At 34.4% G+C, this 13,287-nt stretch overlaps 1 long non-coding RNA gene across 10 annotated transcripts in view; it reads right to left on the bottom strand.

Annotated features, from left to right (window-relative positions):
* LOC141406893 (uncharacterized) overlaps window positions 1-13,287 on the bottom strand; it is a 934,563-nt gene that overhangs the window by 396,323 nt on the left and 524,953 nt on the right. For 4 of the 10 annotated variants that reach the window (XR_012424656.1, XR_012424654.1, XR_012424657.1 and 1 more), the window contains one exon: window positions 2,289-2,327. The exons of the other annotated variants lie outside the window; for them this stretch is intronic. This is a non-coding gene — a long non-coding RNA (uncharacterized lncRNA). The remainder of the gene's footprint in view (window positions 1-2,288; window positions 2,328-13,287) is intronic. 10 annotated transcript variants of the gene reach the window in all.

Here is a 13,287-nt window from a genome sequence, read left to right as displayed (position 1 = left end):
TTCTTTTTTATGGTTGCATAGTATTCCACGTTGTATATGTACTACATTTTGTTTATCTAATCTGCATTGAGCATTTAGGTTTATTACACGTCTTTGCTATTTGTGAATGGAGGAGCACCATCTTTCTACCATCTTTTTTTTTCCTACCCTGACCTTTTTCACTAAAGAATTAGATATTTAGAGTCAAAGCACAGTGCTTAGTAAATAGTAGTTGACAGCTGTATTTATCAGTTAACATTATAACAAAAAATAGATGTACTTTGCAAGGTAATCTTTAGTTGTCATTAAATTTCTGCTTTTATAATAATAACATTTCGTACAATTACTCATAGAAAAATATGTGTATCTGATTTCCATTTGAGGCTTTCATTTGAATCTATATACTCATATATATTTGGAAACATATGATGTCATGTCTCTCTCATAATTGATGTTCACATGGGCCAGTCATTATTTTTGTTTTAGTCATTTTGGAGTGGAGAATAACTCCTTTATCTTTGAAGTTCTCCCTAAAACTCCTTACAGTAAAGTTGTCAGTTTCAACTTGTCACATATTCAAAGTCAGAGATCCTAAAAATAATCTACAGATACGGAAAAAATTCATCCACATATTTATTTGTATATCTTGTATATGTGCAGGTATGTGAGTCTAGACATACATATTTCCTCACCATTCCTCAAATTCTATTATGACTACTCAATTGCACCATTATTGGTAAGGTTTGTACTAAAAGTCATAACTACAGTCCAGACTATATCAAGATGAGTAGTGTGTGGCTGCATGATGATTTATATATAACATGTATGATGTGTGTGTGTGTGTGTGTGTGTGTGTAAAAGAGAGAGAGAAAATCAATGGCCAAACATTCTAGCAGTATACATTGGATAGTTTTAAAATAGCTTTATTTTCTTTCTTTCTGCCCAGATATGGGGCAGAAATTGGGGAAATTAACCTGGCCCTAAGGTCTTGTAATTGGATATCACACATAAATATCCTCAAGCCTTACATCTTCTTTATATAATTGATGAAGGCATTCTAAGTACAATGTAAGTCTTTGTGCTAAGTATAATATAATGCAAATGCTTGACCAGATGATTTTGTAAGGGCAATATTCATTTTTGAAAATTAAACAACTGACATTTCATATGCCCAAAGGCTCTGGTACTGTACATATTATTGATTAAAGTGACATTTTAAAGTTACTATAGTGCAAAAGAGCTTATTAAAATAGAAAACTAATTTTTATGGCTTTTAATAGCTCAAAATTAGCCAGAACACTAACAGCGTAAATGTTTGACTGAAGCACCAGGTGGAAAATTTGTATCAATATTCAAATGTCCTCAAGTAAGATTTCATTTCATAGAGTACAATCTTGGGACCGTTTTCAAACTACACAGATCTATAAATGGCAAGCAAAACACCTGTATTAATCCTTGACTATGCTTTTATTTATTTTTTGGCAATAAATAGTCAACTTCTACACCTAGTCCTATATTTTACCATTTTCTAGAGACAGTAACAAGCCTCTAAATGCAGGTTTACATCCATTGGACACCTTTGCCCGATAAATTGAGCTTATTGGAATATCCATTTCCGGTCTTGTTTCTTTGGCTTAAATTACACCAGAATAGGAATCATTTCTGGTGATAGGAGTACTTAAACACCCATGTCCTACTGAAGATTCCATTTTGATACAGTGGAATTTATGCTGAATATAAGAAAAAGATGCCTTTAAAAGATCTTTCATTTCAAATTCTATGTCACACCTGTAGTAGGTATTCAACTTAAAGGGGATGAGCGGTTACTCTACTTTTATGGTACTTTTCAAGATAGTTACATCACTGATCATATTCAGACAGCGGAGATAGTAAAAATGCACCTGGACAAATGAAATTTGATTAAAATAAACATAACTGAGAAACAAACTATGTGTGGAAGTCAGTAAATTACACAGAATAGAAAACACTGATTTATTCACACCCGGATAACATGTCAGCTCCGGTTTATGGCTGAGCACAGCGTTTACATCGGTAAGAAATACGAATGATATTGCAGTGCAGAGGGATGCATTCTTGATATTCTTGAATATAGTTCTCCCATTTATAGCTTCACTTGAAGCTAATGATTTAGGCGTAAGTGTAGGGTTTCATTTTCAGTATAGCTAAGATTGACTTCAGGTTAATTTTCAGTGTTATATTTAAGTTTCAACTAAACAGTCATGCCAAGTGAAATTCCTTGGTCATTCTTAAAATGTCAAAGGCAGAAATTATGAGAAACAGAGGCTTACCATAAATACTATGCCAGAAGCTGAACTGTAATATGTCTTCTGAAAAAAAGAGAGAAAGACTATTGGTCATAAGAGTCAGCTGTCCTCACTACTCATTTGAGTGAACATATGTAGATAATTTGTCCTCTCTTTCATTCTCAGATCTGTCTTACACCACAATGTGCTTGCTCCATCTATCACATTAATCTCTGTAAGCTCTATGCACATGGATACACAAAAAATCAATGCAGGCTCAAGCTCAATAACTGTATGAAAAAGGCCTGACAATTAAGGTGATTTTTTTGTTTATTTTTATTCAGTTGTTTTAATGGAAATGTACAATTCAATATTTTGATGCCAATTTTATTTTATTTCTTATTTCCTGAAACAGGGCTATACAGTAACATAGTTTCATTACAGTAATATGTAACGATTGTACCCAAATCACAATTGAAAAGCTTCCAAGTTATGAGCAAAGACTCTGTGAATGGGAAAGAGGAGAAATGTGTCAGCTGCATAAAACACAGACAAAATGTAAACAGTGTGAAACCTTCCAAAAGTTAACTTTGAAAAAGTTCTAAAAATTTCACACCAAAATCTCATCCCTTCAAACAGTTATATGCACACTCCTCTATTTACTCATATGATAAAAATGGAAACTTCACATATAGAGTTGCCGCAGGCTACAGTAAACACTATAAGGCAGAAATACATGACCTCTGGCAGGGTGTATCACAATGACCCCATTAAACTCCTTTAAGGATTCTCCTTATGATCTCAGTTCATTAGTCCTTTAAATAGCATTTGCCATGACAAAAGAGAACACTTAGAAGGAAAGCCTTAAATCCTTCTCAGTCAAAGGCTCACTGAGCCAAGAACAAGCCCAGAAGTTATCAAAACAAAGCTTCACAAGTTTGGAATAAATTAGCTTGCTTGGGCACAAACTGAATAATGTGTCTGTGTTTTTTCAGTGCCTAAACATAATCTGTTTGCCTCAGGCTTTTTCTAAACCTAAAATCTCATGCTGTCAATGTTATCTCTAACCACACTCCTTTAAATGAAGGAATGTCACTGCTTCAGGTGACATGGTTCCTGCTAAGGGAAATTGCCCGAGGAAGAATGCAGGTGTATCTGCCATTCAAAAGCCTAAAAGTCGTGTTCGTTATTTAAAAATAAACTCGTTTAAACAACAGAACTAGTTATTACATTAATTTATTGTCAACACAACTAACTGCAGGCAGGCAGATATAATAACCTATGTGTAAACTACTAAGCAAGCTGAATAGAAAGGAATCTCTACTGTGAGTGACTTTCATGGCACTAACACAGGTACTCACTAAAGCCGTATTTCAGATTCCATTGTGTAGTTTCATTATTACTATACGGATAGCTCTGCACATAGCTTCCTATAATATGTCATCTATCTGTCGTTTTCACCTTAGCTCATTTTGATTCATTAATGTGTTGAGGGGATGTACTGCATGGCAGCCCCCTGATCCTCATCTGCAGGTGTTCATGATTTTGCAAAATCCCTTTCCCTTGATCTTGATGAGCATGTGATTTACATCTAACTGACAGAATATGGTAAAGACAGCAGGATGTCATCACTTCCATGATTATGTAAGACTGTCTTGTAATACAGTTGCTCTAGTCTGCTCTAGTCTTTTTCATCCAGATGAAGTAAGTGGCCATATTAGGGAAGTTCACATCTCAAGGAACTCCAGGTAAAATGTTTAGGAACTGTGGGTAGCTCTTAGGAGCTGAAGGGAATCAACAGAAACTTAGGACCACCCCCAGCTACAGCCATCAAGAAACCAGGACCTTTTGTGCTTGAACTGCAAAATAATGAATCTGATAAAGAGCTGAATGATCTTGGAAGTGGATCTTACCCATTTTAGCCTCCAGGTGAAAAACAAACAACCACATTAAAAATTGAACAAAGGACATGAACAGACACTTCTCAAAATAAGATATACATGCAGCCAAAAAACATGAAAAAAGCTCAACATCACAAATGATTAGATAAATGCAAATAAAAACCACAATGGGATACCATCTCACACCATTCAGAATGTCTATTATCAAAAAGTTAAAAAACAACAGATGCTGGTAAGGTGGTGGAGAAGAAGGAACACTTTTACACTGTTAGTGGGGGTGCAAATTAGTTCAACTATTGTGGAAGACAGTGTGGCAACTCCTCAAAGACCTAGAGGCAGAAATACCATTTGACACGGCAATCCCATTACTGGGTATATATCCAAGGGAATATAAATCATTCTATTATAAAGATACATGCATGTGGATGTTCACCACAGCACTATTCACAATAGCAAAGACATGAAGTCAACCTAAATGACTATCAATGACAGACTGGATTAAAAAAATGTGGTAGGCCGGGTGCGGTGGCTCACGCCTATAATCCTAGCACTTTGGGAGGCTGAGGCTGGTGGATCCTGAGGTAAGGAGATCGAGACCATCCTGGCTAACCTGGTGAAACCCCGTCTCTACTAAAAATACAAAATATTAGCTGGGCGTGGTGTCGGATGCCTGTAATCCCAGCTACTCAGGTGGCTGAGGCAGGAGAATGGTGTGAACCCAGGAGGCAGAACTTGCAGTGAGCTGAGATTGCGCCATTGCACTCCAGCCTGGGTGAGAGCGTGAGACTCCATCTCAAAAAAAAAAAAGTGGTACATATATACTATGAAATATTATGCAGCCATGAAAAGGAATGAGATCATGTCCTTTGCAGGGACATATATGGAATTGGAAGTCATTATCCTCAGCAAATTAATGCAGAAACAGAAAATCAAATGCCGCGTGTCCTCACTTATAAGTGGGAGCTGAATGATGAGAACACATGGACACATGAGAGGGAACAACACACACTCGGGCCTGTTGGAGGGTGTAGGGTAGGAGGGAGAGCATTAGGAAAAATAGCTAATGGATGCTGAGCTTAATACCTAAGGTGATGAGACGATATGCACAGCAAACCATCATGGTACACATTACCTATGTAACAAACTTGCACATCTGCACATGTACCCCTGAAGTTAAAATAAAAGTTGGAAATTAAACAAACAAACAAACAAACAAAAAACCAAAAGACATCGCCCAGCCCACACTCTGATTACAGCCTTGGGTGACCTATGAGCAAAAGACACAGCTAAGATGTACCCAGATTCCTGACCCATATAAAAATTGTGAAATAAAAATGCATATTGTTTCAAGCTGCTACACTCGTGACAATTTCTTATGTAGTAAAAGAAAACTAATACAATGTATATAAGATAAGATAGTATCATTTCTGACTATCAGTTACCTACTTCCATCTCCCTGGGTAAGGCTTTCTCCATTTCTTATTAGGAAAATTTGTTGTAGTCATTTTCTGGAAAACTTTACTTTCAATTCATGAATAGTTTCTAGAATAGTTTTCAAAGTTGTTTCTAGGGGAGACCTTTATCAAAACAATAAAAGACATACTTTGCCTTTGGAATTTCTGTCTTTTACTTACTCTCTTCTTTCTATCCTCTTCTATTCCCACTTAATCAGGTGAATTCCCCAGTCCTTTAATCTATTGTTTCTCCACCTCTCCTCCTGACAATGAATCTTTCAGATGCCTCACAACCCTTCTCATTCTAACAAGCCACTCTTAAGATTAATAGATCATAATAGCTTAATTCCATTTGTATTTGTACAGAGACTTACACAAACACACTGCCATCCCATGGTTATTAAGTGGACCAATATTGTAAATAATTGTTGAAGAGAAATTTCAGTATATAGAACAGGTAAAGCAAGGTTGATGGTAGATGGTGTTGTAGAAGGAGATGGAGAATGTGGGTAGGGGTTGACAGAAAACCCAGTACAATTCCAGCTCAACATCTGCTACACCCCTTAACACATGCAATGTCAGCCCAGCAGCATCAATGCGCAACCATAAGGTTTTGGTTAAGACAGTTTGAAAATCACGGCTTTAAACCAAAATAATTCTTCTCTGATGGGAATATATCTCAATAGTTCTCAAAAGAGATTGGTTTACAGTCTTAATGGAATCATGCCATTTTGCCAAAGTTTAAAATATATGACGTCAATTTACCCTCAAATTCTTAGTATTCTCAAATCACATATAAACCTACTGTACCAATTTCACAAACTTTATTTTCCTGCTAGCTCACCCTTGGGTAAAGTTGATTGGTTGAAACAAAAGTATTCATAGAATGTAGACTTTTTCATTTTTCCCACATCACAGTGAATGCACCTGGGGCCATCACTGATCTTTACTGTATTGGATCAGTAATTGACTTTTTTCCTTCCTGTAGCCTCTGATCTTCCACGTGCAAGCAAAACCTTATATCATAATCACTTGTAGAATGTTTTGTCAAATTCCTTATTGCATCCTTAAGAAACTGAGAGGAAAAAAATGCCTCTTAAAAAAAAAAAAAAAAAGCAGTACATCTACATACTAAAAAATTTAAAAGAATATCCATCATAGTAGTGATCTTGAGAATCTTGGATAACTTGTATTTAACATTTATATAAGGTATGTGCATATTATTTCATTAACATAATTCATATCTCCATGTACACTTTCAGCAAAAGGATTTTAAAAGTCTTGTGTACTAATATTAATGCATCTGGGTACTACCAACAATAGCTACAATTGAGTGAATTCCTACTATAGGCCAAAGCAGAGCTAAAAATTACGTATATATAGCAATTTCTGAAGAAAACATATAATGAAGTTATTAACTCCATCTAACAATTAGTAAACAAGCTAGAGTGGGTGAGGAATCCTCAAAGCAGAGACAGCTAGTAAACTCTGGAGATGAAATAAAATCTCATCCCTCATTATCTCCAATGCCTGTGTTCCGAATCATTCTGTCACTGGTTTGATTCTAGGATGGAATGAGGTTACAAAGAAAATAAAATGGATAATTATTTATAGTAACTGGTATTTGCACTATGATATTCTCATATCCATTCCTAGGTACTCTCTTGCCTTTAAGATAATCCCAAACTTTATAAAGTAGCAATATCAGCCGGGCACGGTGGCTCATGCCTATAACCCTAGCACTTTAGGAGGTTGAGATGGGCAGATCACCAGAGCTCAGGAGTTCGAGACCAGCCTGGCCAACATGGTGAAACCCTGTCTCTACTAAAAATACAAATACTAGCCGGCTGTGGTAGTGTGCACCTGTAATCCCAGCTACTCAGGAGGCTGAGGCAGGAGAATCGCTTGAACCCAGGGGTCGGAGGTTGCAATGAGCCAAGATCATGCCACTTCACTACAGTCTGTGTGAAAGATCAAAACTCCGCCTCAAAAAATAAAAATGAAATTAAAGTGACAATTTCTCTCATATCTCCTTGTTTATACTTAGAACCGCTTATAAGACCTTTCCTTTCTATTCAAACCTTTATGTTGTCAAATACAGGTTTTCCTATTTTCTTGCCTCCATACATTCATGCCATTCAAAACATAATCACCTGAAATATGATCTCTCCATACATAGCTGTTTTCCAAGGACTACATCAAATCTTACCTACTCAGTGAAAACTTCTCTAACAATAAATGCAAGAAAATTGCCTGACATTGGGGTGGCACTGGTGCTCATAAAAACGAAGGTATTGGAGTTTCCATCTTAGTCACATGTGATTTCTTTCTCTGAATTCATAGAACAGTGGGTGTCAACATCACATATTTCGAATATATATTGCCTTATACTTTTAAAATCAAAATATGAGCATGTTTTATCTTTTCTACTACATTGTAGAGGAAAAGACTACTTGCTTCAGAGAGCAATAAATATAGTTTATTATATTAAGGTATTTAATAATTATTTTTTGATGAAAATTCTGAGATCTGTGATGAAACAAATTGTCATTTTTTTTTTTAAATGAGCATACAGTTATCACCTTATCATTTTAGGTTAATAATTCAGCATTTTATTTTTTCTCTACTAGCCTCCAGGCAGCTTTTCCCAATTTTGTGCTTGAGTCATAGCCACACAATCCAAGCATTAACATTGTATTAGGGTTATATTTTACATGTGATTTTTCTTGGTGCACTTCCATTTTTTAACATATTGTTACACTTTAAACACATGAAATGATAGAAATCAAGAATATATAATGTTTAAAGCCAATATTTTCAGATACCTAAAATTCGGTACCATTTCTCATTTACCTCTGTAACTGATAGTTCATTCATTCCGTGATTTATTCATTAAACATTTATTGCACTCCTATCATCCATCATACACTTTACAAGGTATTTCAGATGCAGGGATTTTAAGAGACCATCAATGTGGTGATCCAGATACATCAATAGACCATAAAAATATAAAATAATAATTATTCTACCAGAGATATTCACAAGGTGAAATAGAAGTACAAAGGAAGACATCCTTAAGTCAGCCTGGCAAGGCTTAGTCTCATTCAAGTGTTAACCCCAGATTTTGAGAAGAGGCTTCTTATGAGTCTTAATCTGAATTCTGTCTTGGAGTTAAATAAGTTCTCATTCAAAGTACAGCTCTGAAATGCCAGGGCAAGCTGACATCAATAGCCTTTTTAGAACCTGAAAAATAACTGCTGGCTTGAAAATGTTAGGGGGATGGTAGGTAGGATTTGTGTCTTCTTTATACATTTATTCATTATAGTTTTCATATGCTTCTCATAATTCCTGAGTAAATGCTTTCATCAGTTGCTTTCCCATGTTGTTGGTGATACCGCTTACTGGAAGTCATACACTAAGTGTATACATATGCTATCAGAAGGTGGTACTTAACCAATTTATTCTTATCAAGTATTAGACACTGACCCCATCAAAGTCCATGTCCCTACTGATATTTTGAGCATGATATCAGGTGGTAGTTAGTGAAAAAATAAGCTTATTATTGCTTCCAGCTATAACTTCTGTGGTCCAGTTAAAAACTCTTATGTAAGGCCATTTTCAATTGAATATATGGTTTGCAAAAAAAATCATTTGTGAGACAGTTGTTTCATTATGGACACATTTTTATTTTCAAATAAAGATTGCAAGTAGAAATATATTTTGTTCTCAGGTCAATTTTCCCAGGTCAATTTTCTATTAATCTATTAAACTAAATATAGTAGATAAATGTCAATAATAAAATAAATATTTGATCTCCTAGTTCCCAAATGATTTATGAAGAAGGGTAAGAAAGAAACTTAAAATTCCTGGTTCATAAGTCAAACTATGGCTACAGTTTTGAACATATGACATTCTTTTACCATCTTATTTCCTTTCTACATCTGCATTAATAATTTCAGAAAATATACTCACTACTGTAGCTCACACGACATCTCCTATCTCTCAAAGGATTTCCTGATGAAAATAATACCTATAGCAATCAGGTGAAGCTTACTTACAATCTAAAAAATCCTTACATATACCAACTCCTCCTATCCTCACAGCAACCCTATGCCTATGAGGTAGATAATGCTATTATCCCAAATTTTCATGTTAGGAATCCAGGGCACAAGAAGTTAAATAACTTACCCACAATCACACAGCTAGTAAGGGCAGAACTTGAATTTTGACTGAGGCAGTCCAGCTGTAAAGGCCATGCTGTTAATTATCTTTTCACTGAATTAATTGTGTGGGGGCTCTAGTAATGAAAGGTGGAAGGGCAGCATAGCCAATGTTCACATGTGTCACTTATGAGCTGGATTCTTCTCTGTTAGACTAAGTATGTGTGTCATGTTCAAAAGTAATTTAAAGGCTTCATTTCCCACTAAATTAGAGGACACAGTTTCCTTTATATGTGTTTCCATGATTTTATCCTGCCTGTTACTTTTTATGCAGCTTATTGAATTTACTGTAGGTGAGCTGTATACCCATTGAGCTCTCAGGACATTTTACCTTCCCCAATCTCTAATGCAAAAACAAACAAACAAGCAAACAAAGAAAGCATTCCTATTACAGTACAGAACAAGAAAACATTTCAATTTGTCATAATTGTTTTGACAGCGAACACAGTTTTTCATAACTGGCAGGCTTAGCTCAGGCCAAACCCTATTGTAAAAGATGTCATTGAATCCTCACAAAAACTTATTATATTCATTCCAATTTTGCTTCATTAAGTGATAAATATACAAAAGTGTTTAACTTCATTAAATGTCAAATGAAACTTTTAATTGATACATAAATATTTGCAGAATTTTTAAAATGTTAATATTAAGATTGTACTTACTTATAATTGAGATTGTAAGTAAGCTTCACCTGATTGCTATAGGTATTATCTTTGCCAGTTTGGGCAAAGAAGGAGAAAAATAGGTACTCATATGCATTCTTGGCATAAATATATATTTATACAGTCTTTTTATAGGACAATTTGTCAATAACTATTAACTTTTAAAGAGGTTGTTACACACAATTTCACTTCAGAAAATGTATCTTAAAAAAAAAAAGAACATAAATGCCTTGATAAATGGGTAGTAAATAGATGTTAGACAAACAATGAAGTGATAAAAAGATACACATTTTCAAGGACTTGTAAATAGCGATTTTTGGAAAATAGCTTACACGCCTGTCAATAAGTGGGCAGTTAAATAGACTATGGCACTTTCATACAAGAAAATACCATAAAGCTGCCAATATTGCTGAATGAACACAGCAAATTGAAGAACAATATGTGGAGTATAAAAAGCATTTCTGTAAAAAAAAAAAGAAGAATGAGAGGATATTACTTTTAAAAAATATATAGTTCTGAATCATTTGCTTTTTTTTTGCAATTAAAAACAAAGATAAAAGCATAACTTCCCCAATTGATAATTTTTAAAATGGTATTTACTTTGGTTTGATGCATGTACTACTTGATTAATTTTAATAAAAATGGATCTACGTTCTTTACATTGATGTTTCTTTATGCTATGCATATTGTGATTTCCTAAAAACAACTTGATAAAAAATAATAGGGAGAAACATTTTTCTTACTTTTTCCCCTCAATTGTGAACCTGTTGATCTCATTATCTGTGCCTAACAGAAATCACTGAAATCCTTTCAATGTCAGCCTCTTTCTCTTTAGTGGTTAGTTCTTTCCAAAGCTATCCTAAGCTACAAGAATCTTTTCTTCTGTTGTCAGTTGGCTATTAAAACACTACTTTGACACCAAACAACTTGTAACAAATACACCAAGATTGTTGACTACCCATTTCCCATGATTTGGGTTCACTTTTTAAGGACAGACTTCTTTACAGCTTGCAGTAATTGGTAGCACGAGAATGACTGCTCTTGTGCTGTGCTTCCATTATACCAAAAATTTGAAGTCACACAGAAATAAGATTTGTAAAAGGATAAGCAAATTTACTAATGTGGAAGGGCTTTAAGTTGACTTACTCTTTTGTTCACAAATGAATGAATGGATTCATTTTTGACTATCTAATGAAAATCAGGAAAATTTTGGGTAATACTACCAAAGTGAAGCTTATTTCCAATACACTTAAACTCTAGTAGAAAAGTAAGTCAAATTAATAAAGACTCATCATATTAAGATAGGAGGATTAAGAATCCATGCATAGTCAGAGATGAAGTATGATTAGAAGTTCAGATTAGGGAAAGGTTATTGTATACAAGGGGGCTTCCAACATGTTAGATGGGTAGTAGGAAGCCAGAAATCATTAATGTCAAATAAGAAAGCTATTTAATTAATTATATTTCTGGCTTTATTAAAAACGAATTTAGATGAGCTAAGGAAGTTAGATTTTGTCCTGTCAAAAACAATATACATTTTGTGCTATAAAAGTGACATGATCTAAATTTTCATTCCTTGGCACAGTTATTTTGCTTCTATAATTCCTTTAGCTAGGTGTCCCCGAGTTTGTTTATTTATTTATCAGGAGAATCCAAAAAGTAATCCACATAATCTTTATACTTAATCTTCTGGGATGTAGAAGTGGGGTATCATATTATTTGAAAGTTTTATGAACTGTATGTTATTTTTGTCTATTCAAGTAGGCTTTTATTCCTTGACTGATTAGAACTCCATAGGAACTCACAAGGCAACTAGAGTGGAAATTCAATTTAAAACCAGAGACCTTGATATAAGATAATGATCCCTAGCTCTGCCCTCATTTCCTCTTCTTCCTGGTGTTCTGTCTAGACCTGCTTCCTATTTATTCACTTTGTCACAACACCCTAGCATTTCTGGCCAGCAAACCTTCTGGATTTGGAACAGGTTAGGTAATTTCATTGAATATAACTTCTGAAAATGGAATTTCACTTTACAGAATAAAAACCTACTATATATTTTTTTAAAACCCACTATAAAAATTGTTTTACCTAGTGCTTAGAAAATGTTTTCAAGTTGTACTATGATGAATCATAGTTTTAAGAGTTATTAAAATTATGGTACCACCTCCTTCCAAACCATAGTTTATTTCATATCTAAAAGTCTTGTTTAAAAAACAAAGGTGCTATTTAAAAAAAAAAAATCACTGTGAAATACATTTGTCCATATTTAACTGAAGTAGAAATATTAATAAGGAAAATCAGGGAAACATATCTAATATAAGATAGGTTAAGGAATCACATTTCATCCTCATTGTAACTCCTGCTATGATTTTTGTTAAATGGAATTCATATTATCAAGTGAACTGTAAAAGCTAATCAGCTCAAAAAACCCCAGGGCGCTTCTTATTGCTCCAATACTTTATAACATTTCCCTGGCTTTAGATAAAAAATAATATTTTGTTTTGCAAAGAAGCATACAGCATTTTGTCTCGATGAATTTTATAACTTGGCTTTAATCGCCTAAACAAAGCACATGTAAAATTTAGATGCAAAATTTTGTCAAAATCAGGTAAGTCTTTATTGATTGAATCACTTCCAAATATTGGTAATTAGTGAAATTTCAATGTAAAACTGGTTCTATATATGAACTTCTTAGACTCAGAAAGACACCTCATAAGCTGATACTGGCAATCCCAAGAAGACACTACATACACAACCAATGTGCACATATTCCTGAAGGTTAAATTTCAGGGTGATCTGAGATGATG

Source organism: Macaca fascicularis, chromosome 15 (genome assembly GCF_037993035.2).
Source record: "Macaca fascicularis isolate 582-1 chromosome 15, T2T-MFA8v1.1".
Classification (NCBI taxonomy): Eukaryota; Metazoa; Chordata; class Mammalia; order Primates; family Cercopithecidae; genus Macaca; species Macaca fascicularis.
The sequence above is the reverse complement of the archived record's forward strand: the minus strand, read 5'-3'. Positions and strand labels throughout refer to the sequence as shown.